Below are 23,859 nucleotides of genomic sequence, written 5' to 3' on the forward strand. Positions count from 1 at the left end.
CTTTGAATACAACTGGTTTTCGAAGAGACACTGAAGGATTATATGGATTTGACCAGAATGGTCTTGCACATCTTAATTTAGATAAGGGGCCAATATCTGCTCACAATACTTTGAGTGCAGTCTGACCAACGGTTTATAAAGCCTCAGCGTTATATCCTTAATCTTATATTTTAGTCCTCTTGAAATGAATGCTAATTTGGCATTTACTTCCTTACCACCGATTCAACCTGCAAGATAACCTTCAGGGGATCTGCACAAGGACTCCCAAGTCCCTTTGCACATCTAACTTGTTGAATTTTCTCCTCAACATCTGCAGAGTCTCTTCTGTCTTTGAACAAACTAGAGTTGTTTTCTCTGGAATACAGAGGCTGAGGGGAGACCTAATAGATGAGTATAAAACTATGAAAGGCAGAGATAGAGTAGGCAGTCAACATATTTTCCCAGGGTCAAAATGTCTAATATAAAAGTCCATCATTTAACGTGAGAGAAGATTTCAATGAAGATGTGCAGGATATATTTTTTTTACACACAGGGATGGTGGATGTCTGGAATGCACTACCAGGGGTGGTGGTGGAAGCAGATATGATTGAGGTGTTTAAGAGGTTCTTCAATAGACACATGAATATGCAAAAATAAAATGGAGGTATATGGATTTTATGCAGGCAGAAGGGATCAGTTTAATTAGGTGTCACTGGCTTAATTAATTCGTACAACATCGTAGGCCAAAGGGCCTGATCCTGTGCTGTGTTGTATTGTATTCTGTACCATGGTCTGTCTAGCGTGTGCCTGGAGAACTTGGTCATGCATGTCCATACATCTGCCGGTGAAGCTTCTGCTTGCACAGTTGGAGATTGCAGAATATTTCCTGAAAAGGATCTTAATAACACAGTGAAAAAATAGAGATGATCGAAATTTGAAAGAAAGTATTGGAAATTACACAGCATTTGTGCAAAAAAAACAGCTTGAATGAAAGCTCCCAGACCTAAAACCCCAACAGTTTCTCTTTCCACAGACGCTGCCTGATCTGCTAAGTGCTCCCAGCATTCTCTGTGCTTGAGGTACGGTCAAAACACAGCAGCGTTTCTTTTTATTCTCATCGGGCCTCTGTCACTTTGTACTGAACTGCAAATTGACATTCATTTTGAATCAACCATTGGATATCAAAGCACAGTCCAGAATAAATCGAATTTATGTTCTCAAGCTGAGTTTCCAAATTAAAAGAAAATTACCCTAGACTCCACGACATCTTGCACTGAGCTGCAAAGGTGGAGACTCCTTTAATGATTAAAAATCTTTTTCCAGGTTTAGCTGATGGTAAACAATGAGCTGGTGCCCAAGAAATGTAATTAGCTACTGCCCTTGTGTGAAGTGAATTATGACAGACTTGTTACAAACCTTCCCTGGACTGGTAATTTTAATGTGTGCAGAATGTAAATGTCTTAAATGGTGATTTACATCCCCATCTTTGTCTCTTTTTTTAAAATCTTTATGAGTTCATTTCCACTCCATGAGCCTGCTAAACTCACACCGTTGCAATTAAAAATAATACCTTTTATTGAAAATGTGCTGCCCACCATTTGAATCCAAGTTCAGCAGCACCATTGTGCCATCATTTTATTACGAGCCTTATCCAGGAGACTTTGCAGACAGTGAAAATCACCTGCAGATATCCCAAGGACAAACTGAGGTGGAAAGCCTGCTCTGTTGTCAACAGTGAGACCCTCACCAGAAGCTGGAATCTCCAAATGTGAATCTTGTCATAAAACCACAGAGAAAAAAAATCTTTGATGTTGTCAAGATTTTTGGAAGATATTCGGGAGTGTGAATTAAAAAATGCACCATCATTTCCCAAACTATTTTTTTTAATGGGAGGAAGTCCACAATATGAGAGCAATTAAAAGATTAAAACTAAAAGAACAATTTGCAAAATTGTCAATTAAACAAACTGTACCTCTCATGACGATTGATCTCCAGTGAAATCAAAGGAGACATTGCCTTCCAGCTTCCAGGGGTGGTTCAAGCAAAAGCAGGGTGCTGGGGTAATTCTGTAACATTTTGCCCTACTACTACAGTCTGGAACAAAGGCCGGGATGCCTCCTGCTAAAACCTGCTTGTAGATTTCGTACACAATGAGAGAAAATAGTTCTTCCTGCATTTTGTGTGAGTTGCTGTCAATTTTGGATTGCCTTGAGATTCATGAGAGATGACAACACTTCTGCACAAAACTGTTGGCAATTCACTGCAAATTATGGACCACTGAAAGTTTTCCTTTCATAGAACAGAAGCCTGTGAAGCAATTCCATGTTTCCTAGCTCTTTGATTCTGACCCACATTATATCGCTACAACAGTGACTTCAGACAAGTGTTTTAAGTTGATGACACTCTTGATACTGGCTTAGAGTCTGGGTGAGAAATGCTGTTGTGATTTCAGAAAATAGCTTTAGCTTGTGCTGCAGTTGGCTGCTGAGGGAGTGCTATTCGGAAGGAGTTGCATTTCAGTGGGAAAATCAATGGGAAAACTTCTGTCAGTCTTTTACAAGAGAACAAGAGTAGAGTGAATTTCCTGAGTAACACACACAAAGTGCAGGAGGAATTCAGCAAGTTAGGCAGCATCAATAGAAAAGAATAAAAAGTCAACATTTTTGGTTGAGACCCTTCATCAGGACTGAAAAAGAAGGGGGAAGAAGCCAGAATAAGAAGGTGGGGGAAAGGAAGGAGTAAAAGCGAGAAGATGATAGATGAAAAAAGGTGAAGGGGAAGGTAAACACGAGGAAATCTGCAGATGCTAGAATTTCAAGCAACACACATAAAAGTTGCTGGTGAATGCAGCAGGCCAGGCAGCATCCTGACGAAGGGTCTCGGCCCAAAACGTCAACTGTACCTCTTCCTAGAGATGTTGCCTGGCCTGCTGCGTTCACCAGCAACTTTTAGAAGGGGAAAGTAGGTGGGTGGTGGATAGGAGGATGAAGTGAGAAGCTGGTAGGAGATAGGTGAAAAAGGTAAAGGGCTGAAGATGAAGAAATCTGAAATGCAAGCAGAGTAGATCAAGGGAGAAAGAGGAGAGGCACCAGAGGAAGATGATAGGCATGTGAGGAGATAAAAAGAGGTAAGAGGGGAGCCAGAATGGGGATTGGAAAAAGAGAGAGGAGTGTGAGAAATTGCCGAATGTTAGAGAAATCAATGCTCATATTGTCAGGATGGAGGCTACCCAGATAGAAGGTTTCCGTTCAGCTTGTCAATATTATTCTACGTGTCACTGAGTCTTCGAAACAATATACTGAATCATAATCCTTTGTTACTTGTGGAATATTATTGTGCAAACTTGGCTCCTTGCCTCCATAAAACATTCCTGTGAAATGTCCTGATAGGTGTATATAATTATGAGAGACAGAAAGGGTAAATAAAATCTTTTACTCACCACAAGCATGTTTAAATCAAGAGGATATAGGTTCATGGTGTTATGGAAGAAGTTTAGAGGAGAACAGAGGGGGAGAGCTTTTCACACAGGGAGTGTTTGCTATCTGGAACATACTACCAGAAGAGCTGGTAGAATTAGAAATAATTGCTGCATTTATCTAAACAGACACTTCAATAGCCAAGACAGAGAAGACTTTTAACCTAATGAATCAGATCAGAATCACTCTATTGCCAATATGTGAAACACACCAGAATTGATTGTAGTTCAGTGCCAAGCATAAAATACAGGACAATACCATAGCAGACAACAGAATAACAACCAACAATTTACAGGACAATAGTGCAAACAGCCATGAACAATCAACGATTAGCAGAACAATCACATGTGCAAATGTCAATAATAAAAATAAAATAAATGTAAACATCTGAACAGATTCAATAATTATCAGCAGAAAAAGGAGAGCAGGAAAGATCATTTAACGAAGGTTGTGCAAGAGCATTTAGGCTATTACAACTGAGTGAGTTTTGTTGAGATACTGGAAAGCTACAGGAAAGAAGCTTTGGAGATGAAGTGTAATTGTGATGGTGACAGACTTGTGGCATCTCCTTGATGACAATTTGGTATATAGGAGACTGCTCGGGTGAGTGGGGTCAGCAGTAAGTTTTTCAGCACTTTTCTTCACTCTAGCGATGAACAGGTCTTCTAATGTTGGTAGCTGACAGTTAATGATCTTCTCTGCTGAGTGGACCACTCTCTGCCATCTGGACTCGGAGAAGGAGGAGGTGGCAGGAAACCAAATGGTGATAGGGGTGGTCACAATACTCACAATGATGGTTGAGTAAAAAATCAACAGAATACAGAACAAGTTGGCAATGCTAATTTTCCTTCTAACCTTGCTCTCTTGCCCGGTTAGTCAGTTTTGCTCGTTCTGACCCTGGTCTAGTTTCCCCAGTAGTTCACACACTTTGGCCTCCCATTCTGCTGTTTACCAACCAATCTAAAGTAACAGTGTGAGTGAAAATAAATGAATCTGTCTGGAATGCCTGTGTCTAGAATTCTTATTGTTATGTGTTATAAACTAGTAGAGCGCATTAACTGAAGGGTTTGTTTTGAATAGCCAAGCTAGCCATTGTTTTAGTTTTGCGGTGTGTAAATGGCGAGTTCCCAAGAACTGCAGAATTGGAAGGTAAAGTGTAGGAACTATTGGGGAAACTACACACGGGACAGAATGAGGAGGAGTGACTAACTGGGCAAAGGGACAAGGTTAGCAGGAGAATTAATATTGCCAACCTGTTCTGTCACATCACCTCGCCCCACCTCTAGACTGGTTGCGGTACAGCTGGCCCAGCAATACTTCAATGCACCCCTATCAGCTCCTGCTCAGTCATGGGAGTGACAACCACTTGGAGGTAACCCTGGTCCACAAATCAGAGATACGAAAAACAATGCAAAACTTAAATCTCCTCTAACTTGCTATTACTGTCGACAAGTTGGTCACAAAGCTTCTGTTTGGAAGGGGCTGAGCAAAGTTAAAATGGTGCTAAACATGGTACATGGACCTTAGAAAAATAGAGTGCTATGGGTAACCCTAGGTAATTTCTAAGGTAAGGACATGTTCGGCACAGCTTTGTGGGCTGAAGGACCTGCATTGTACTGTAGGTTCTCTATGTTTCTGAACAGCAACTCCTCTGCTTGTATCTTTGGAAACAGCTCTATTTCTATCTTTAATATCTCTTTTTTTTTCCCTTTTCAAGGTTCTTTTGAAATTCCTGACCTGGAGTTACACTCTAACTTTGGTTCTTTGTCGGAATGGGACCCATACTCAGAGCCTCACAACCAGCCGCTTTTCAATATCCCAAGGACGCAGCCTGGAAGATCAGGGTGCTGGGTTTTTGTGGCTCTGGAGACGTGCTGATTCTAGGCCAGTGTCCCTGACTGAGGTGTCGCGGGAGAACACAGAGCATCGGGAGCAGTGGGTTAGCTGCCATGAGCTGTGTGTCCCGAGATCTGAGCCTTTCCAGGGCCAACTGCCTGGGCACAGATCTCAAAAAGAGAAACACAACAGACTTTTAACATCGTAAATCAATGAGTTGTTTGTTATGTCTCTCCCTTTGCTGTGAAACAGGGACACCTCTTTTCCCTTATTCAGGAGAGAGAGAACCTGTGGTATGTCGAATTACTGGGAGAACGAGCAGTCGTTGGGGTACTGCAAGTCTGTGTCTTTATTGATGCTTGCTGCACATTTGAGTGCTCGGAGGAGGATGCTGATGCTTTTTTGCTGGTAGAGTTGGGGGGTCATTGCCTTGCTGCTGCTTGTGTGTGGGAGGGGGGAGCTGGGAGGGGGCTTTGGAGTTCTAACGTCATTCATTCTTTGGGGCACTCCTCTGTTTTCATGGATGTTCGCGAACAAGAAGTACTTTCGGATGTATATTGTATATATTCCTCTGACATTAAATGTGTTGAAACCTATTGAAACAAAGATCTAAACTAAGCTATTGTTATGGCCCAAGGGAGGGGGATATCTCTTTGGTAGAGGCAGGGGTAGCTGCTAACCTTGCAAGGGGGGAGGACCAGGTAAAATGTTCTGCTGAAATACCAGTTTTGGTGAATGAGCAGAATTTGCATGTTCTCATGGATATAGGAAGTAAGGTTACCTTGGTCAGAACAGAATTTGTACCACCTAATCTTGTTGATTTCTGCAAACATAGTCATAGTCATACTTTATTGATCTTGGGGGAAAGTGGTTTCGTTACAATTGCACCATAAATAATAAATAGTAATAGAACCATAAATAGTTAAATAGTAATATGTAAATTATGCCAAGAAATAAGTCCAGGACCAGCCTATTGGCTCAAGGTGTCTGACCCTCCAAGGGAGGAGTTGTAAAGTTTGATGGCCACAGGCGGGAATGACTTCCTATGACGTTCTGTGTTGCATCTCGGTGGAATGAGTCTCTAGCTGAATGTATTCCTGTGCCCACCCAATACATTATGTCGTGGATGGGAGACATTGACCAAGATGGCATGCAACTTAGACAGCATCCTCTTTTCAAACACCACCGTGAGAGAGTCCAGTTCCATCCCCACAACATCACTGGCCTCACGAATGAGTTTGTTGATTCTGTTGGTGTCTGCTACCCTCAGCCTGCTGCCCCAACACACAACAGCAAACATGATAGCACTGGCCGCCACAGACTCATAGAACATCCTCAGCATCGTCCAGCAGATGTTAAAGGACCTCAGTCTCCTCAGGAAATAGAGACGGCTCTGACCCTACTCGTAGACAGCCTCAGTGTTCTTTGACTAGTCCAGTTCATTGTCAATTCGTATCCCCAGGTGTTTGTAATCCTCCACCATGTCCACACTGACCCCCTGGATGGAAACAGGAGTCACCAGTACCTTAGCTCTCCTCAGGTCTACCACCAGCTCCTTAGTCTTTTCCACATTAAGCTGCAGATAATTCTGCTCACACCATGTGACAAAGTTTCCTACCGTAACCCTGTTCTCAGCCTCATCTCCCTTGCATCCAACTATGGCAGAGTCATCCGAAAACTTCTGAAGATGACAAGACTCTGTGCAGTAGTTGAAGTCGGAGGTGTAAATGGTGAAAAGAAAGGGAGACAAGACAGTCCCCTGTGGAGCCCCAGTGCTGCTGATCATTCTGTCGGACACACAGTGTTGCAAGCACACGTACTGTGGTCTGCCAGTCAGGTAATCAAGAATCCATGGTACCAGGAAAGCATCCACCTGCATCGCTGTCAGCTTCTCCCCCAGCAGAGCAGGGCAGATGGTGCTGAACACACTGGAGAAGTCAAAAAACATGACCCTCACAGTGCTCGCTGACTTGTCCAGGTGGGCGTAGACACGGTTAAGCAGGTAGACCATGTCATCCTCAACTCCTAGTCGCGGCTGGTAGGCGAACTGGAGGGGATCTAAGTGTGCCCTGACCATAGGCCGGAGCAGCTCCAGAACAAGTCTCTCCAGGGTCTTCATGATGTGGGAGGTCAGTGCCACCGGTCTGTGGTCATTGAGGCCGCTGGGGCGCGGCGTCTTCGGCACAGGGACAAGGCAGGACGTTTTCCACAGTACAGGAACCCTCCGGAGCCTCAGGCTCAGGTTGAATACATGGCGAAGTAATCCACATAGCTGAGGGGTACAGGCTTTGAGCACTCTGGTACTGACACCATCCGGTCCTGCAGCCTTGCTTGGGTTGAGATGTTTCAGCTGTCTTCTCACCTGTTTAGCTGTGAAGCCCACCGTGGTGGTTTCGTGTGGGGAAGGGGTATAGTCATGAGAGCAGGGTGGGGGACTGTGAGGAGGGGTAGGAGAGGAGAGTGGAATATGTGTTGGTTGGGGGCCAACAACAGATGGCTCATGTGGGGGATGGGCAGGGGCCACAATGTCAAATCTGTTAAAGAACAGGTTAAGTTCATTGGCCCTGTCCACACTGCCTTCAGCTCCTCTGTTGTTAGTTTGCCGGAACCCAGTGATGGTGCTCATCCCCCTCCAGACCTCTCTCATGTTGTTCTGCTGGAGTTTCCACTCAAGCTTCTTCCTATACCTGTCTTTAGCCTCCCTGATCCTGGCTTTCAGGTGCCTCTGTATTGCCCACAGCTCCTCCCTATTTCCATTTCTAAATGCCCTCTTTTTAGCGTTCAGGATGTCCTTAATGTCCTTTGTCACCCATGGCTTGTTATTTGAATAACAAAGGACAATTCTTGCCGGAACATTGTGGTCCACACAGAAGTTGATGTAATCAGTGATGCACTCTGTGAGCCCATCAATATCCTCTCCATGTGGCTGCCAGTCTGTCACCTCAAATCAACCCTGGAGTGCCTCATAAGCCCCCTCTGACCATTTTCTCACTGTCCTTGAGGTTGCAGGTTTACTCTTCACCAGAGGCACGTAGCAGGGTTTTAGATGCACCAGGTTGTGATCTGACCTTCCCAGTTGGGGGAGGGGAGAGGAGCTGTATGCATCCTTAACGTTAGCGTACATCAAATCCAGAGTCCTCTCCCCTCTGGTTGTACAGCTCACATACTGCGTGAAGTTGGGCAGTGTTCTAGCCATGGTAACCTGGTTGAAGTCACCCGGGATGGTAATGAGGGTACTCAGGTGCTGAGTTTGTAATCTGGCTATGATGTTGTAAATGATGTTACACGCCAACGTCGGGTTGGCAGAGGGAGGAATATACACAACAACTGCAATTGCATGCGAGATTTCCCTCGGCAAATAATATGGCCAGAGTCTAACAGCAAAAAGTTCAATATCCGGGCTACAGACACGTTCCTTGATCGTAATATGCCCAGGATTACACCATCTGTTGTTTACCAGAACCGCCAGCCCCCTCCCTTACGCTTACCGCTCTCAGTGCAATTCCGATCAGCTTGAACGGTTTGGAAGCCCTCTATGGAAACGCTTTGATCGGGTATGTCCTCGTGCAGCCACGTCTCAATAAAGCACATGACACTGCTCTCCCGAAATGTTCTCTGACTCCTGACAAGCGCCGTCAGTTCGTCCATTTTATTCCCCAGCGATCTCACATTTCCCATGATGAGAGAGGGGAGACACGGCTTATAACTTCTCTTCTCCATAAGTCTCTGTTGTCTCGACCCGGTCCTCTTCCCTCGCCTTTTTGATCCTCCTCTGCATCCTCTGTGTGTTTTCCTCCAGGTTTCAGCTGGGATGTCCGCTGCTCTGTTCACTAAACCGGCCGGCATGAGAACAATCAGTTGGTCCCTGGAATAAACAATGCGGCCATCTTGCTGCCATGCTAACGAGTCGTGTCTGAATGTAACTAACTCCAGCACTAAAAAAACAAGTAAAACTCTCTCCACCAGCATGTTAGAGAGGGTGCAGCTTCATCGTGTTACCGTGAGAAAAAAAATACAACAAATAACTAAGTTAAAAAGTTTAAAGGTAAAACACTACGGAGCAACTGTAACAGGCTGCATGCACGACCGGCACGTGCGCACTAGAGTATTACTAGAGTAAACACATTATGATTCACTGTGTACATGAGGATGTTAAAAGGTATCCTACTGCTGATGTTAATCTTGGGGTGGTGGACAATGTATACCAACTGCCGATGGGCATGGTTGATGATTTTCCAAAAGATGTGGTAATTGGTAGTGATTTACCAGTCCTGGTAGGTATATTGAGTAATGTTGACTCCACCACAATCTTGGGTATTTCATGTGTCCACACCACACCCTACCATGCCCAAACTGACAGCCATGTTGAAAGGTTTAATCAAACCCTTAAGTACATGCTGAGGAAGTTTGTGTCTGACACAGGAAGAGACTGGGATAAGTGGCTGCCTTTCTTCCTTTTTGCATATTGTAGAAGTTCCCCAGGCATCGACCAGCTTCTCCCTGTTTGAGGTTCTGTATGAGTGGGAGGGTCCAGCAGCTCCTCAATTTGCTCCACTACCAGTGGGAGGACTAGCCCCAAGGCAGCACAGGTGAGAGCATTTTCTCTTATGTCTCACAAATGAGGGATCGCCTGGAGGCCCACAGAGAGGAGGCTTGGTGCTATCTGGAGAGGGCCCAGCAGAACTAGAAGAGTTGGCATGGCTGTACGGTACAGCAAGATGAGTTCACCCCTGGTCAGAAGGCCCTTCTGTTACCTCAGACCTCCATCAATGAGCTCTCGGCCAAGTAGCAGGGGGCTTTTGAAGTCCTGAGGAAGCAAGAACCAGTCACCTATGAAGTGCTTCATCTGGGGAAAAGAAAGGCTTCTCAGACATATCATGTCAACCTGCTGAGGGAGTGGAAGGAAAGAGAGGGCTCAAAGCTTTCCTGGATGGTCCATAAGGTGGAGGAAAACAGGAGAGAGGTGACTGAAGACCTGGAGTCTTGGAGTGCTTCTCTAAAGCCCAAACTGGGCTATATGACCCCTCAACAACAGGAGGGGCTGAACAAAGTCTTCCAGCAGTACCCCACTCTCTTCTCGTCCCGCCCTGGCCGAACACCAATGGCAGAGCACACTATTTGCTTGAAGGACAGCAATGCATCTGGCAGTGACTTTATTGAGTCCCAAAGAGGTTGGAGGAACCACTTAAGGCTGAGATCCTGACCATGTTGGACTTGGGAGTGGTCTAGCCCTCTGACAGTGAGTGGTGCAGCCCAGTGGTAGGTGTGCCAAAGCCTAATGTGTCCCTGAAGGTTTGCGTTGACCTCCAGAAAATTAATGCCATTTTCAATTTCAATGCCTGCCCCATGTCGCAGATTGGTGAGCTGCTGGAAAGGTTGGGCCATGCCAAGTTTATAACCATCCTTGATTTCTGCTAGGGTTATTGGCAGATCCCGCTGGTAAAGGACTCTCCTGAGTACACCACATTCAGCACTCCCCTTGGTCTCTTTCATAGAGCCCCAATGACCTTCCATCAGCTGAATTACCGTGTGCTGAGGGGATGCAAGAAGCATTGTGCAGCCTACTTGGATGATGTAGCCATCTTCAGCACCAGCTGAGAGGAACACCTGAAGCAGCTTGAGGATGTCCTGAAGGAGATTTGAGCCGCTGGCTTGACACTGAACATCTAGTAGTGTGAGAGGTTCTGTGCTGAGACATGGTATCTGGGCTACCAGCTAGGGCAAGGACTAGTTCAGCCTCAGGTCAACAAGGTTGAGGCCATCAGAAATAGTCCCCAGCCCAGCACGAAGAAACAGGTCTGGTCCTTCCCGTGGTTAATCAAGTAGCATTGCCATTTTATCCCTTAGTTTGCCACCTTGGCCGTCCCACTAACAGAACAGAACAAGTCTGCAAAGAATCCAGTATGTGAGGAAGCTTTGGTGACTCTGAAGGAGACTTTGTGTTTCCAGCTGGTCCTCATCATCCCAGACTTTACCAAACCATTCTCCATCCAAGTCAACCCTTCAGCAGTGGGGATTGGAGCAATCCTGGCCCAGGGGAAAGAGGGAGAACAACAGCGAGTATTTTACCTTAGTTGCAAGCTGCTACCACAGCAGACAAGGTATTCCACCATGGAGAAGGAAACTCACGCCATAAAATGGACCTCGGAGAGCTTCCAGTATTTCCTGCTAGGCAGAGATTTTATTCTGGAGACTGACCACAAAGCACTCACCAGGATCCACTCCATGAATGACCACATGCCCACATCATGAGATGGTACCTGGCTCTACAATTAATCCATTTTAACATCTGTCATAAGGCAGGCCAGCACAACATCATGGCAGATTATCTCTTCTGATTGCCCACCTCGTGCAATCCAGAAGAGGTGACAGATCAGGTTAGCAGTACTAATTCTCCCCCAAACCTTGCTGCTTTGCCTGGTTATTCACTCCTCCTCATTCTGTCCCTGGTCTAGTTTCCCCCAGTAGTTCACACATTTTGCCCTCCAGTCCTGCAGTTCTTGGGAGTTCGCCATTTACACACCCCAACAGTAAAATAATTGCTAGCTTGGCTAATCAGAACAGTTCCTTCAGTTAACGTGCTCAACTGTTTTATTACTCATAAAATGTAAGTATTCCAGACACAGGCATTCTAAACAGTCTCATTTATTTTCACTCACACTGCTACGTCAGTTTGTAGATTGCTGAACGGCCCCAAAGGACCCCAAAGACAGTTTGTGGCATCCTTAAATAATGCCTAGTTTGGTGGGAGCAGGCGCACTACACCTGCCGCAGGCAGATTTAAACCCTCAGTTTGGCTTTGCTGAGAGGTGTGAAGACAGGATTTGACGGCTGGTGAATAGTTATATTAGAAAGTTAGCGACAAAGTGTGTTGTGGAGAAAGCCTCTGTATATTTGTAAACTTTGTGCATGTTTGCTTTGATTTGTCTATTTGTAAGTACTTCTTTTGTTCACAACTTTTGGGCAGCTTTTGCGCCTTTTCTTTACACCTGGCACTAAATAAAATTCCTTCCACTATTGTGCTGTTGCGACTTAGCACCTGCTTTTTTTTCTTAACTGGTGACCCTTGTCGGGCATGCTTACCCACACCTGACAGTGAGGTGTGACATAAACCCTGAGATATTAATTTCCTTAAGATGGTGTAGGAAGAACACACTTTGCTGGGATTTCCCAGTGATGACCATAATGCGATTGTCTCATTTCAATGTATTGGCGATTGAAACCTCCAGGAATTGAATGACTTGACCACTGGCACAGCCTGACCATTAATTTTCAAGGGGGAGGCGGGTAGTGTGGCAGGTAAAGGGGTGAGGGTGAAAGTTATTCCTCATTTCTATTCAATTGATAGCACTAAACTCAAAGTTGTTAGCAGCACACCATGCTGCAAGATGGGCTACCTCTCTTTGATAGCAGGTCACATCATTATTAGAGATGAGACCAATTACAGTCATGTCATCTGTGAACTTTAGGATTAATGAAGGCACAAAAGTAAAATGAAACTAGTGGGCCAGCTCTATGACTTCATGAATATGGGTTTTCTCAGGGGGAGGGTGAAAAGTATAATCTGGACTATTATTTTAATTTAACTGTACAAGGCGCTTAATTGAGTTACAAGGAAAGCAGGGGTAGACTGGGACCTTTAGCCCCAGAACATCAGAGACTGAGGGGTGACCTTACAGATGGATGTAAAAACATGAGGGGCATTGTTAAGATGAATAATGACAGTCTTTCCCCCAGAGAAAGGACGTCCAAACTAGAGGGCATGGATTTAAGATAAGAGGGGAATTATTTAAAAGGAGCTGAGGAAATTTTTTGTTCACACAGTAGAGTGGAGGATGTATAGAATGAGCTGCAAGATGAAGTGACAGAGGCGGGTCCAACTGCAATGTTTAGAAACAGGGTTTTGATAGAGGAGATGAAAGCAGGTTTTTTCCCACTGAGGCCGGGTGGGTCTACAACCAGACATCATGAGTTAAGGGTGAAAAGTGAAAAGTTCAAAGGGTACATGATGAGAAACTTCTTCACTCAGAAGCATGTGAGATGTGGAACGAGCTGCTAGCACAAGTGGTGTATGTAAGCTTGATTTCAATGTTTTAGAGAAGTTTGGATAGGAACATGGATGGTAGGGGTATGGAAGGCTATAGTCCCAGTGCAGGTCAATGAGATAGACAGTTTAAATGGTTTGACACAAACCAGATGGGCTGGAGGTCCTGTTTATGTGCTTTACTTTATTATGACTTTATGACCCCACAACTCTAAGAATGAGAGAAATATCAGCCAAATACAGGGAAATGGGACTAGTTCAGATGGTTAGGCATTTTGGCTGCATGGTTGAGATGGTGGGGAAGGGCATGATTCCATGGTGTATGACTCTACAACTTTCTGCTGCTATTTGAATTGTTTTTAAGTGATTCTGATGAAGTAGTTCAGGGTGGAACTTCAAGATCCAATGCCTGGTGGCTGTAGCCAGTTCTTCCTTGCTGGACAGCTCTGGGATACAATGTTCAGGGCAGTCTGCACTTAGGCTACAGCCAGAATAGTGTGGGCAGCAAGATGATGTGAATGTCAAGTCTGGGCCGTGTCTCTGGATCACAGACTGGGTGCACTGTGGAAGGAAGCCATCGAGGGTTTACCTGCTGTATACAAAAGTCATCTAGCCAGCCTCACTTCTCCTTCATCTCCCCAATGCCTAGCAAAACTTTCCGTTCAGATACTCATCCGTGTCTAACTCAATATTAATATTTGTAGGCATGTCTAAGGACACGAAGGCCATTCTCCTCACCACAGAACACATTCTCCTCACTGCTCCGCTCTCTTCCCCACTTGCTGCTCCTTCACTGCCCTTTCACAACTCCACTTAATGTGATCTACACCTACCAGTATTATACCCCAGTGTTATAGGAGACGAAGCATGAACCCATCAATGGTATGCCTTTTTTACGATGATATATCGATGCCCATCAATGCAAAACATCTCTGGTGAGATCTGAACTTGGGCCCAGAGAATTGAATCAGTTCCAGCTAGGTCACTAAGTCTCTGATTGCTGAATATCGTATCCCAGATCCAGACCCCACCAATGGCTAAAACACCAAGCAAGAAGGAGATTGAGTTCTACTTAATGATTCCAGCAGCACTCCCAAATGAGGCAACATTGGCAGCTCCATTAAGGAACCGAGATTTCCTGGTAAGTCCCACAGACTTCATCTAGGATAGCTTGCATGCTAAGCAGCCTAACTGAGCAGGAACAAGGGGGTGAATGTATCTATCAGTTGTGGCTCCCGGCCATTTAGTTTGCTCCAAGACCATAATTGTCTGTGAAATATTTCAGTGAGCTATATAAACGCAATTCTTTCTTAAGTTTTAAGAAAGTCTTCAGGTCATTTACTGTCATATGTACAAGTGCATGTCTGCACGTGTTCAATGAAAAACTTACTTGCAGCAGCATCGCAGCCTCATTATCATCACCGGCACTTTGCATTAGAGGCACGACATTACAGGGAAAAGAGCATAGGTTAAATATATTTTATGACCAGAGTTCATATGTTAAGAGTGAAAGTGAGAAGTTTAAGGGGGAACATTTGGGGAAACTTCTTCACTCAGAGGGTTGTGAGAGCGTGGAATGAACTGCCAGCACAAGTAGTGGATGTAAGCTGGATTTCAATGTTTAAGAGAAGTTTGGATGGTAGAGATATGGAGGCCTTGGTCTCGGTGCACGTAGATGGGAGTAGATAGTTTAAATGATTTCGGCATGGACTAGGTGGGTTGAGGGGCCTGTGTCTGTGCTGTACTTCTCGATGACTCTATGATTCTTTGACTCTATACATAAATATTTCAAAATTATACAAGACACTTAGAGCAAAAAAGCACCATTGTAGTACAAAATGTTTATAGTGTTGATTAGATGTATGCCTAAATGGTTGGAGGGAAAGATCTGTTCTTTCACCTGATTTTGTGGGACTGGATTTCAGGCTTCTGTACATCCTCCCCGGTGGTTGCTGCGAGAGGTCAGCATGGCCCAGATGGTGGGGATCTTTGATGTTCCCTTCCTGAGCATCAAATCAATTAAAGTGGCTGACTCCCTGGTTGCTGTAAGTTGATCACAAATCTATTGAGTGCTAAACCTTTAGGTTTCCAAGTGATACATAGAACATAGAATAGTACAGCACAGCACAGGCCCTTCAGCCCACAATGTTGTGCTGACCCTCAAACCCTGCCTTCCATATAACCCCCCTCCTTAAATTCCTCCATATGCCTGATAGAGGAAGAAGAGAAGAGATTTCACATTCAGATACAAGAAATGTTTAAAACCTTCACATGGAAGGCATAAGACAGGAAAAGCTTTGACCTGAAGGCATCTAACTCCAGCGGTGACCCCATTTAATAGCACTGATTGGCCCACGTTCATGTTTCCAGGAAGTTCAAGCTCAACATAAACAAGTCGGTATCCAAGGAATAAACCCTTAAAGCATGTTCTGTGAAGTAAAATATGCAGGTCAGATCAGCCTTGATAGCTGACACTTGTAGCTGCGACTTTCAAAGATAGTGAGTTGCCAATCTCAGCAGGTTCATCAGCAGAGGATAAATTCAGCGAATGCAGATCACTAGCGGGGAGCTTCACAACAGGAGCATGGGTCAGTGAGGCAGGCGAGCTGACCTCCAAGTCAAGTGCTTTTACCCAGCCTCTGTTGATTGAGGCTCCTTGCTGGGAGTAGAGTCCATATAACGTGCCCTCTAGGCTGACAGGTTGACAGGCAAGAGGTAATCAATAATGCAACCACCTGACATTGCACTTCCTGGTCAAGCACTCTTTCTCAGTTGTCAGGAGGTCACCATTTAACATGCACCTCCTACATTTCTGGAAGAATGTCAGTGCACAGCATTTTTAAAAGCATTTCCATGATGATTTTGGACTGCATAATTATCAGATCTCTCCCAACTTGACTGTGGATATCTGTACACTACTGATTAATGTGGAAGGTACGCAAGAGATTGCAGATGCTGGAATCTGGAACAACAAGCAATCTGCTGGGGGATCTCAGCAGGGTGAGCAGCATCTGTGGATGGCAAGGTGGAATTGTTGACATTTCTAGTCAAAACCTCACACCAGAACTCAGGGTAGAGAGAGCAATAGTATGGGAACATGCTCTTCGGCCACAATGTCTGTGCAAAAGATAATGCCAAATTAAGCTGAATCTCTTCTGCCTGCACATCCCTCCAGTCCCTGCATATTAATTTGCCAACACCCTCTTAATTCTAAGACCAGAGGACACAGACTCAAAGTACAGTGGTGTCCTTTTAGAATGGAAATGACGAAGAAGTTCTTTAGCCGGAGAGAGGTGAATCTGTGGACTTTGTTGCCACAGATAGCTGTGCAGGACAAGTCTTTATCTATATTTAAGGCAGAGGTTGATAGATTATTCATTGGTCAGGGCATCAAGGGATACAGGAGGGAGGGGGGTGAAGGCAGGAGTTTGGGGTTGAGAGGGAAAATGTGTCCGCCATGATGAGATGGCAGAGCAAGCTCGATGGGCCAAATAGCCTAATTCTGCTCCTATATATTATGCTTTTATGGTCTTAAAACACTCCCCAACAGCTCTAGCAAACCTGTCCAAGAAAAGATATTAGTCCCTCTTGAGTTCAAGTGCTCCATCCTTTTTGTATTGATTATAGCTTCCTCATAAGAGATCCCAATAATCCACAAATCTGAAGCCCTGCCCCCTGTACCAACTTTTCAGTTACACATTCATTTGCTAAGTCATCCCTTTCTGACTCTGAATGGTGTGTGGTACAGGCAGAATCCAGAACTATTACGCTGAGGTCCTGCTTTTCCAGCTTCCTTCCTAACTCCCTATATTCGCTCATCAGGACCAAATCCCTTTTCCTAGCTATGCTGCTGGTACCAATGAGTACAATGACTTCTGGCTGCTCACCCTGCCCCTTTTATCTGAGGTGTCTCTGACCGTGGAACCTGGGAGGCAACATGCCATCCAGGAGTCTCATTCTCATCCACAGAACCTCCTGTCTGTTCTCCTAAACTAATGACTCTCCTGTCACTGCTGCTGTCCTCTTCTTCCACTTCCATTCTGAGTCACTGACCCAGAGACTTGACTGCAGTGGCTTTCCTCTGCAGTAGTCACACCCCATACCCCAACACTATCCAAAATAATGGATGTTGTTATAACCTTGTGACATCACAAGATTCCCGTTTATAACCCTGATAGTGAACTTCAAGGAAATTCCTGACTCCCAAGCAGCTGAAGATAGGTCAGGGTTATTGGACAGAGAGCAGGATTTCAAGGATGTCTCCTGAGAGGTATGACTATAGACTGTGGATATCATCAAGCTATCTCAAGCATGCTGTATAGATCTTGAATCATCACTTTAAACATCTGAGCAACACAAGTGGTGCTTTATTACATTCTTAGAGACCTGCAGTGAATTGCATAACCCACAGCTTAGCCTGATGAAGGAGAACAATCTGCAAGGCCTCATCCATGCATGGCAGGGTAAATGTACAAGAAAGATGAGAAGATGGATGGAGTTCCTCCCAACTACCTTTGCGGGAAATTGCAGGCTTTGCTTATTGAGAACTCTGCCTACATTTTGTATTTGCTATAGGTATCAATTTATTATTATCACTATAACAGAAGATGCATTGAAAAACTTAAAGTCTGCATGACACCCATTTCAAAGCATACTGTAAATCCATTGAGGTTGTACAAGGGAAAAGCAATAAGAAAGTGTAGATTATGGTGTACAGTAACAGAGAAAGTGCCGTGCAGGTTGACAATAAGGTGAAAGGGCCATGATACGGTCAATTATGAGGTCAAGAGTTCCTCTTTAAGTATGAAGCATGCTGGACAATCATAAGGTAACACCAAACGATAATTTCCAGCATCATGCACACCTTTCAGGTACACAGTTGGCCTGTAGGATCCATGCTGCTTTGGAACCGGAATTTGGACTGTTTGTAGTGAGTTTATGCTCTCAGAGACCGTTTGATGCTTGAGCTGTTCTCAGCTGGTTGACCATATCAAGATGACCACTGGGGTCCACAGTGGTGCGGCTGGTAGAGCCGCTGCTTCACAGCATGAGAGACCTGGGCTCGATCTTGACCGCAGCCACTGACCACGTGGAGATTTCACATTTTCCTTGTGACCTCATTGGTTTCATCCACATGTCCCGCTTTCCTCTGGCATCTCACAAATATGAAGGTTCGTAGGTGGCTTGGCTACTGTTAATCAGCACCACTGTGTAGGTGAGTTGGAAATTCCAGAATGTGTGGAAAATAGAATTCAGTATTAATGTAGGAGTTGTGTGGCTTGGTGGCCAAAGGCTTGTATCCTTCTGCAACCCTATGAGAATATCTTCCATTGTTGCTGTCACATCTCTCAGGCACTCAAGACGACTTGCTGTTGATTCATTGCACAAAACATAAACAATCAATCATGCTGCCTTGTGGTACACACTGCATAGTCCTTACTTTCTAAACTGTATCTCAAAAGGCTGGCCAAGCAAACACATACAAAGCATTACACGGCTCTTTTCAATGACATGAAAAACTTCAGACTCTCAACATACTCAATGGTCTCCTGAAATGATAAATAAAAATATTAGGTGTATTCTGTGTTAAATGAACAGCCTTGTGCAATGTCTATCACAGCTTGAGAGTCAGGACCACAAGACCACCACTCTGAGTCTCCAAGCATCAACCATTGCTATTGGTTGACTATTGTCTTCAGAGAAGTCCTGCTTCTTTTAGAAGATAAACAGTTCATTTTGCCCATCAAATCCCTACTTTTGATGTGCATGACCCTCCTCCCACCCTGCCTCATCTCACTCTATCTGCATAACCTTCATTTATTTTTGCCTCAAAGTCATTAGTTGGAATTCAACTCAACTGCTACATATGGCAGCACAAATCTCTTTCTTATGCCTCTCTTTGAAAAGAAGTCCAGGTTAGATTGTGTGCTAGATTTCTTAGATATTATTTTACATTTTTAACCAGGGTTGATGTTCCCTAACATGTAGAAATATTTTTGCTATATCCACCGTTGCAAACAAGTTTGCAATTTTAAAAGCTAAACTAGGTTCCTCTGTAGAAGCAAATGCCCTCGTCTGTGCAATCTTTGACATCTAGCTGGATGCATATTATTAAACGTCTATCTCAGCGGGCCCCACAATTATTAAATTACAGAACATTTTTTTGTCTAACATAATAAGTATGAGACTACAAAACCATCAGCACTGAATACATTGCATAAGAGTGAAACTGTAGCTTTACAGCAAAACTCCAATTAATCTGGCATAGTTAGGACAATGGTCATGCCAAATTAGCAGATTTTATGGATAATTGGATACTATTCCATTGAATAGTATCTATTCTATTCTATTGATGCTATACTATTCCAAGAAGTTTTAATTTTTTTTTAATGATGCAGGGTAGAATAATAGATTTTCCAGTAAATTCATTAACTTTAAAGGGACTGCAGAAAATAACGCCCCAAGGGAGTCTGGGAAACAGAATCAGACAAATGAAGCCTGAAAGTGCGTCAACATTTTGAGTGTAGATGTCACCTCCCAGCCTTTGTTCCCACCTTTCCCTTCTCCATCAGCCTATTATTCCTCCTCTCCTGAATCCACCTATCACCTCCCATCTCTTGCTTCACCCTTCCTCTTCACCCTTTTATCCTGGCTATCTCTCCTTTATCTTTCAGTCCCGATAAAGAGCCTCGACCCGAAACATTGACTGTCAATTTCCCTCCATAGATAATGCCTGATGCACTGAGTTCCTGCAGTGGTTAGTTTTTCATTCCAGATTCTAGCATCTGCAGTCTTTTTTTATCTCCATATTGCAGATAACCCGATTCTCCCACAATGCTGAGTGCTCAACATCAGGGACACAATTGTTTCTATGAATAAACCCATCTCAGGCTTCCAACCTGGTACAGATATCAATTTAAATTGATGTTTTGATGACAAACTCTGCCTTCTTCATCAGGAATGATGCCTGGGCATGACTACTCTGATGGTATCTATACTCCCGTCATCTGTTCCTCCTGATTGGTTAGTCCTCATCCAATTAGGTTTCCGCTGCCCCATCATGTTCATAATTGAATTCCAGTACTTACTTAGGGTGAGACCTTTGTCTTTGTTAAAACTCTTTTCCTCTAGTTTTATTTCAATGGCTTCCTTCATCAGACGGTCCCAAAAGCCATTGGCATGGCACAGTAATTTTGTGCTGTCAAGTTCATTTCCTATGGCCATTACAAATTCATAGTGTGGCCTCATGGCCTCCAGGCACTCCGACAATTCCATAACAACCTGAACAGCATACATCTATGCATTCAATTTACGATGGAGATGGAGAAGAATGGCTACCTTCCATTCCTGGACATTCTAATATGATGGAAACTAGATGGTAGCCTCAGACATGGTGTCTATTGGAAACCCATTCCACGGACTTATACCTCAACAATAACAGCCATCATCATGCCTCCGAACATAGAGTGGTTCTTTCGACTTTGTTTAACAGTACGAAAACTATTTTGGACCCGGAGAATCTCAGCGAGGACATGTTGTTTACACATGACATTCCTACAGAATGGCTGCAAGGTGAAGGAAATCAATCAGACCCTTAAAATGGCTGCAGGAGAAACCAGGAAACTTAACGAGGAGGAACCCATCGCTACCACCTGTCTTCCCTATGTTTCCATATGTTCTGGAAGGATCGCCAGGATCCTGAAGAAATACTGGATTAACACCATCCACAAACCCCTAAAGAAGCTTAAGTTGCAGCTTATGCAGGTCAAAGATGACTCAGGATGGCTGATGTTTACAGAATACCCTGTGAATGCGGAACAGTGTATATCAACCAGAGGGGGAGCATGGTGGAAATACATATCAAGGCGCACAGGAGGTGTATCTATTTGGGTCATCTGAGAAATTGGCAGTAGCAAAATATTGCATTCACAATGGCCATAAGATTGACCTTGGTTGCACAAAACTACTGTGCTGTGCCAATGATTTTTGGGACCACCTGGTGAAGGAAGCAATTGAAATAAAACTAAAGGAAAATAATTTTAACAGAGACAAAGGTCTTGCTCTAAGTAACAACTGGAATTCCATTGTAAACAAGTTGGGACAGTGGAAACGAGATTGGATGAGGACTAACCAATCAGCAGGGATGGATGACGGGGGTATAAATCTCACTGAACTAGGCATGTTCAGGCATCGTCCTTGATGAAGATTGTTGGAGTGAGTTTTTGGGTAGATGATTCATTTACAGTTACATGACTCTAGCCACCAGTCTTCTATTTGACAATGTACTGTGGATTGAGTTCACAACAATGCATTTCCTGAAAGCTGTGAATATTGGGATACTAGCCAGATGCTGCGAATGGAAGTGTGAAGTTTACAGGTCGTTTCGAAGACAGTGTTATCTAAACTTTATAATATCAATTGTCCTCTATGTTAGTGCATAAAATGCCAAATAAATGTATGGTGGATTTAATTTGCATTCCTAAAGGCTGTGGACGCCAACCCAGACATGTTGACGTCGGAAGGAAAGGATGAAGTCAGAAGGTGTGATGTTTGTATGTAGCTTCAAAAGGAAGCATTGTCTGTGCATTGCCTATAACTTTTTAAGTATCGATTGCCTTTGTGTTTAGCATATAAATATCGAGCTCACATTGGCATCGGGCTAGCAGACCTTTCTACTGAAAGCGTCTCCGTCCGTATGATGCCTGCTGTAGCTTTTTGTGTTGAATAAAGAAGAGGCTTTGTATGTACCAGTGACTCTGTCTCTCTGGTGATTTCATCCACGCTACAACAAAGATGGCAGAATTTGTCATTGACACGTTGATTAAAGTCAATATCTGTATCCAGTTGGAAGCCCAAAAAGAATTTATTTGTCAGATATGCTGAGGATGTCATGGTCTGGTCCAAATTCCGCATTCCTGTTCACGGCCCAGTCCGTGGACTCCGGACTCCAGGACTTCCAGCTGTCCCTTGTTTCGGTTGGACTTAACCATAAGCACCTGATGCTCATCTTGGGGCTGGGAATACAAGTGGCCCTGGGATTGAGTGTGGTTGTGGGGTTATCTTGTCAGTCTCCCCTTGGAGCAACACACTGGTGGAAGGCTAGTGTAGTCATTGAGATATGGATTTGGCTGTTCTGTAGCCTGCTGTGGTTACTGGCCACCTCAAGTCTTGGAGCCACCCTGGACCTAGCTCCCTTCCTGTCCCTTGCCTCTGTTGGGTAAGCCAGGCTGTTTGCCACTACCCTGTGGTTGGGTCTATCTGTCCTTGTCCTTGCCTCTGTGGGGTAGAGTCCTGTGTCCTGCCAAGGAGTTACCTTGTAGTACCTTTGCCCTGTCATGTCCTTGTCTAGCCTCCAAGAACCTGAACCTCCAAGATCCTGAGGCTCGTCAGGTCTTCGCCTGGCCGCTAAGAGCCCAGGGCTCATCAGGTCTTTGCCTGGCCTCCAAGAACCCGATGCTTGTCATTTAGTTTTGTCTGTTCTGTTCCTAGTACTTCAGTGTCAGTGTCTTGCACTTGGATCTGTTTCCAATGCCCCCCCCATTGTGATAGGGAAAGCACTAGATCCTTTTTCAAAATTGTCTCCTCCACACATAATCCTTGTTAATTCTGATGAAGGGCTTTTAGCAATCACAAAGAAAGTGCACCAATGTCTTTATTTTCTTAGGTGATTAAGGAGAGGCAGCATGACCCATTGAGTACTCTACCAGACTTTAGTAAGTATCCAGATTGGTTGTATGTGGTCTATTATACAAATTCAAATGTGCAGGAATATAAGAAGCTGTAGAGGGTAGTAGACTCTGCCTGGTACATTACAATCACATCCTTTCCCATGATTGGTACTATCTATAGGAGGAACTGGCTCAGGAAGGCATCATGAAAGACCCCACCATCTTGTCCTTATCTCCTTGCAGCTACCATCAGACAGGAGATACAGGATAAAGTCCCACACCAACAGGTTCAATAAAACTGCCTTGCGTCAATCATTCAGTTCTTGAACCACCTGGCACAACTCTGAATACTACCTCAGTGTAGAAACACTGACCACTTTGCACTACAATGGACATTTTTTTTGATCTAATTGTGTTCTTTTGAATATAATATTCTTTTTTTTCTGAATTTTGTGAACATCTCTGATGCTATTACGCATGCCTATGAAGCAACTGCAAATTAGTTTCTTCACTGCACCTGTGCATGCAGATGCATATTTAAACTAGAATTGCATGGGGATGGGAACCAGAGTGCCAGAATAGATAGTGGAGTGTTTATGGAAAAAAATGTTAAGCCTACATGCAACATCACAAATCAAATGGTTGAGCAGGGTGGGACTAATATTCTGAGCTGCATATATTTCAATGCAGGGAGTATTGTAGGAAAGGTGGATGAGATTAGGGCATGAATCAGCACAAGGAATTATGAGCCTGGACTGCAGGAAGGGCAGGACAGGCAGCTCACTGTTCTGGGGTTCCATTGTTTCAGACATGATAGTGCAAGAGGGATTAAAGGGGGATGGATGCATTACTGGTC

The sequence above is a fragment of the Mobula birostris genome, chromosome 5 (genome assembly GCF_030028105.1).
Source record: "Mobula birostris isolate sMobBir1 chromosome 5, sMobBir1.hap1, whole genome shotgun sequence".
Lineage (NCBI taxonomy): Eukaryota > Metazoa > Chordata > Chondrichthyes > Myliobatiformes > Myliobatidae > Mobula > Mobula birostris.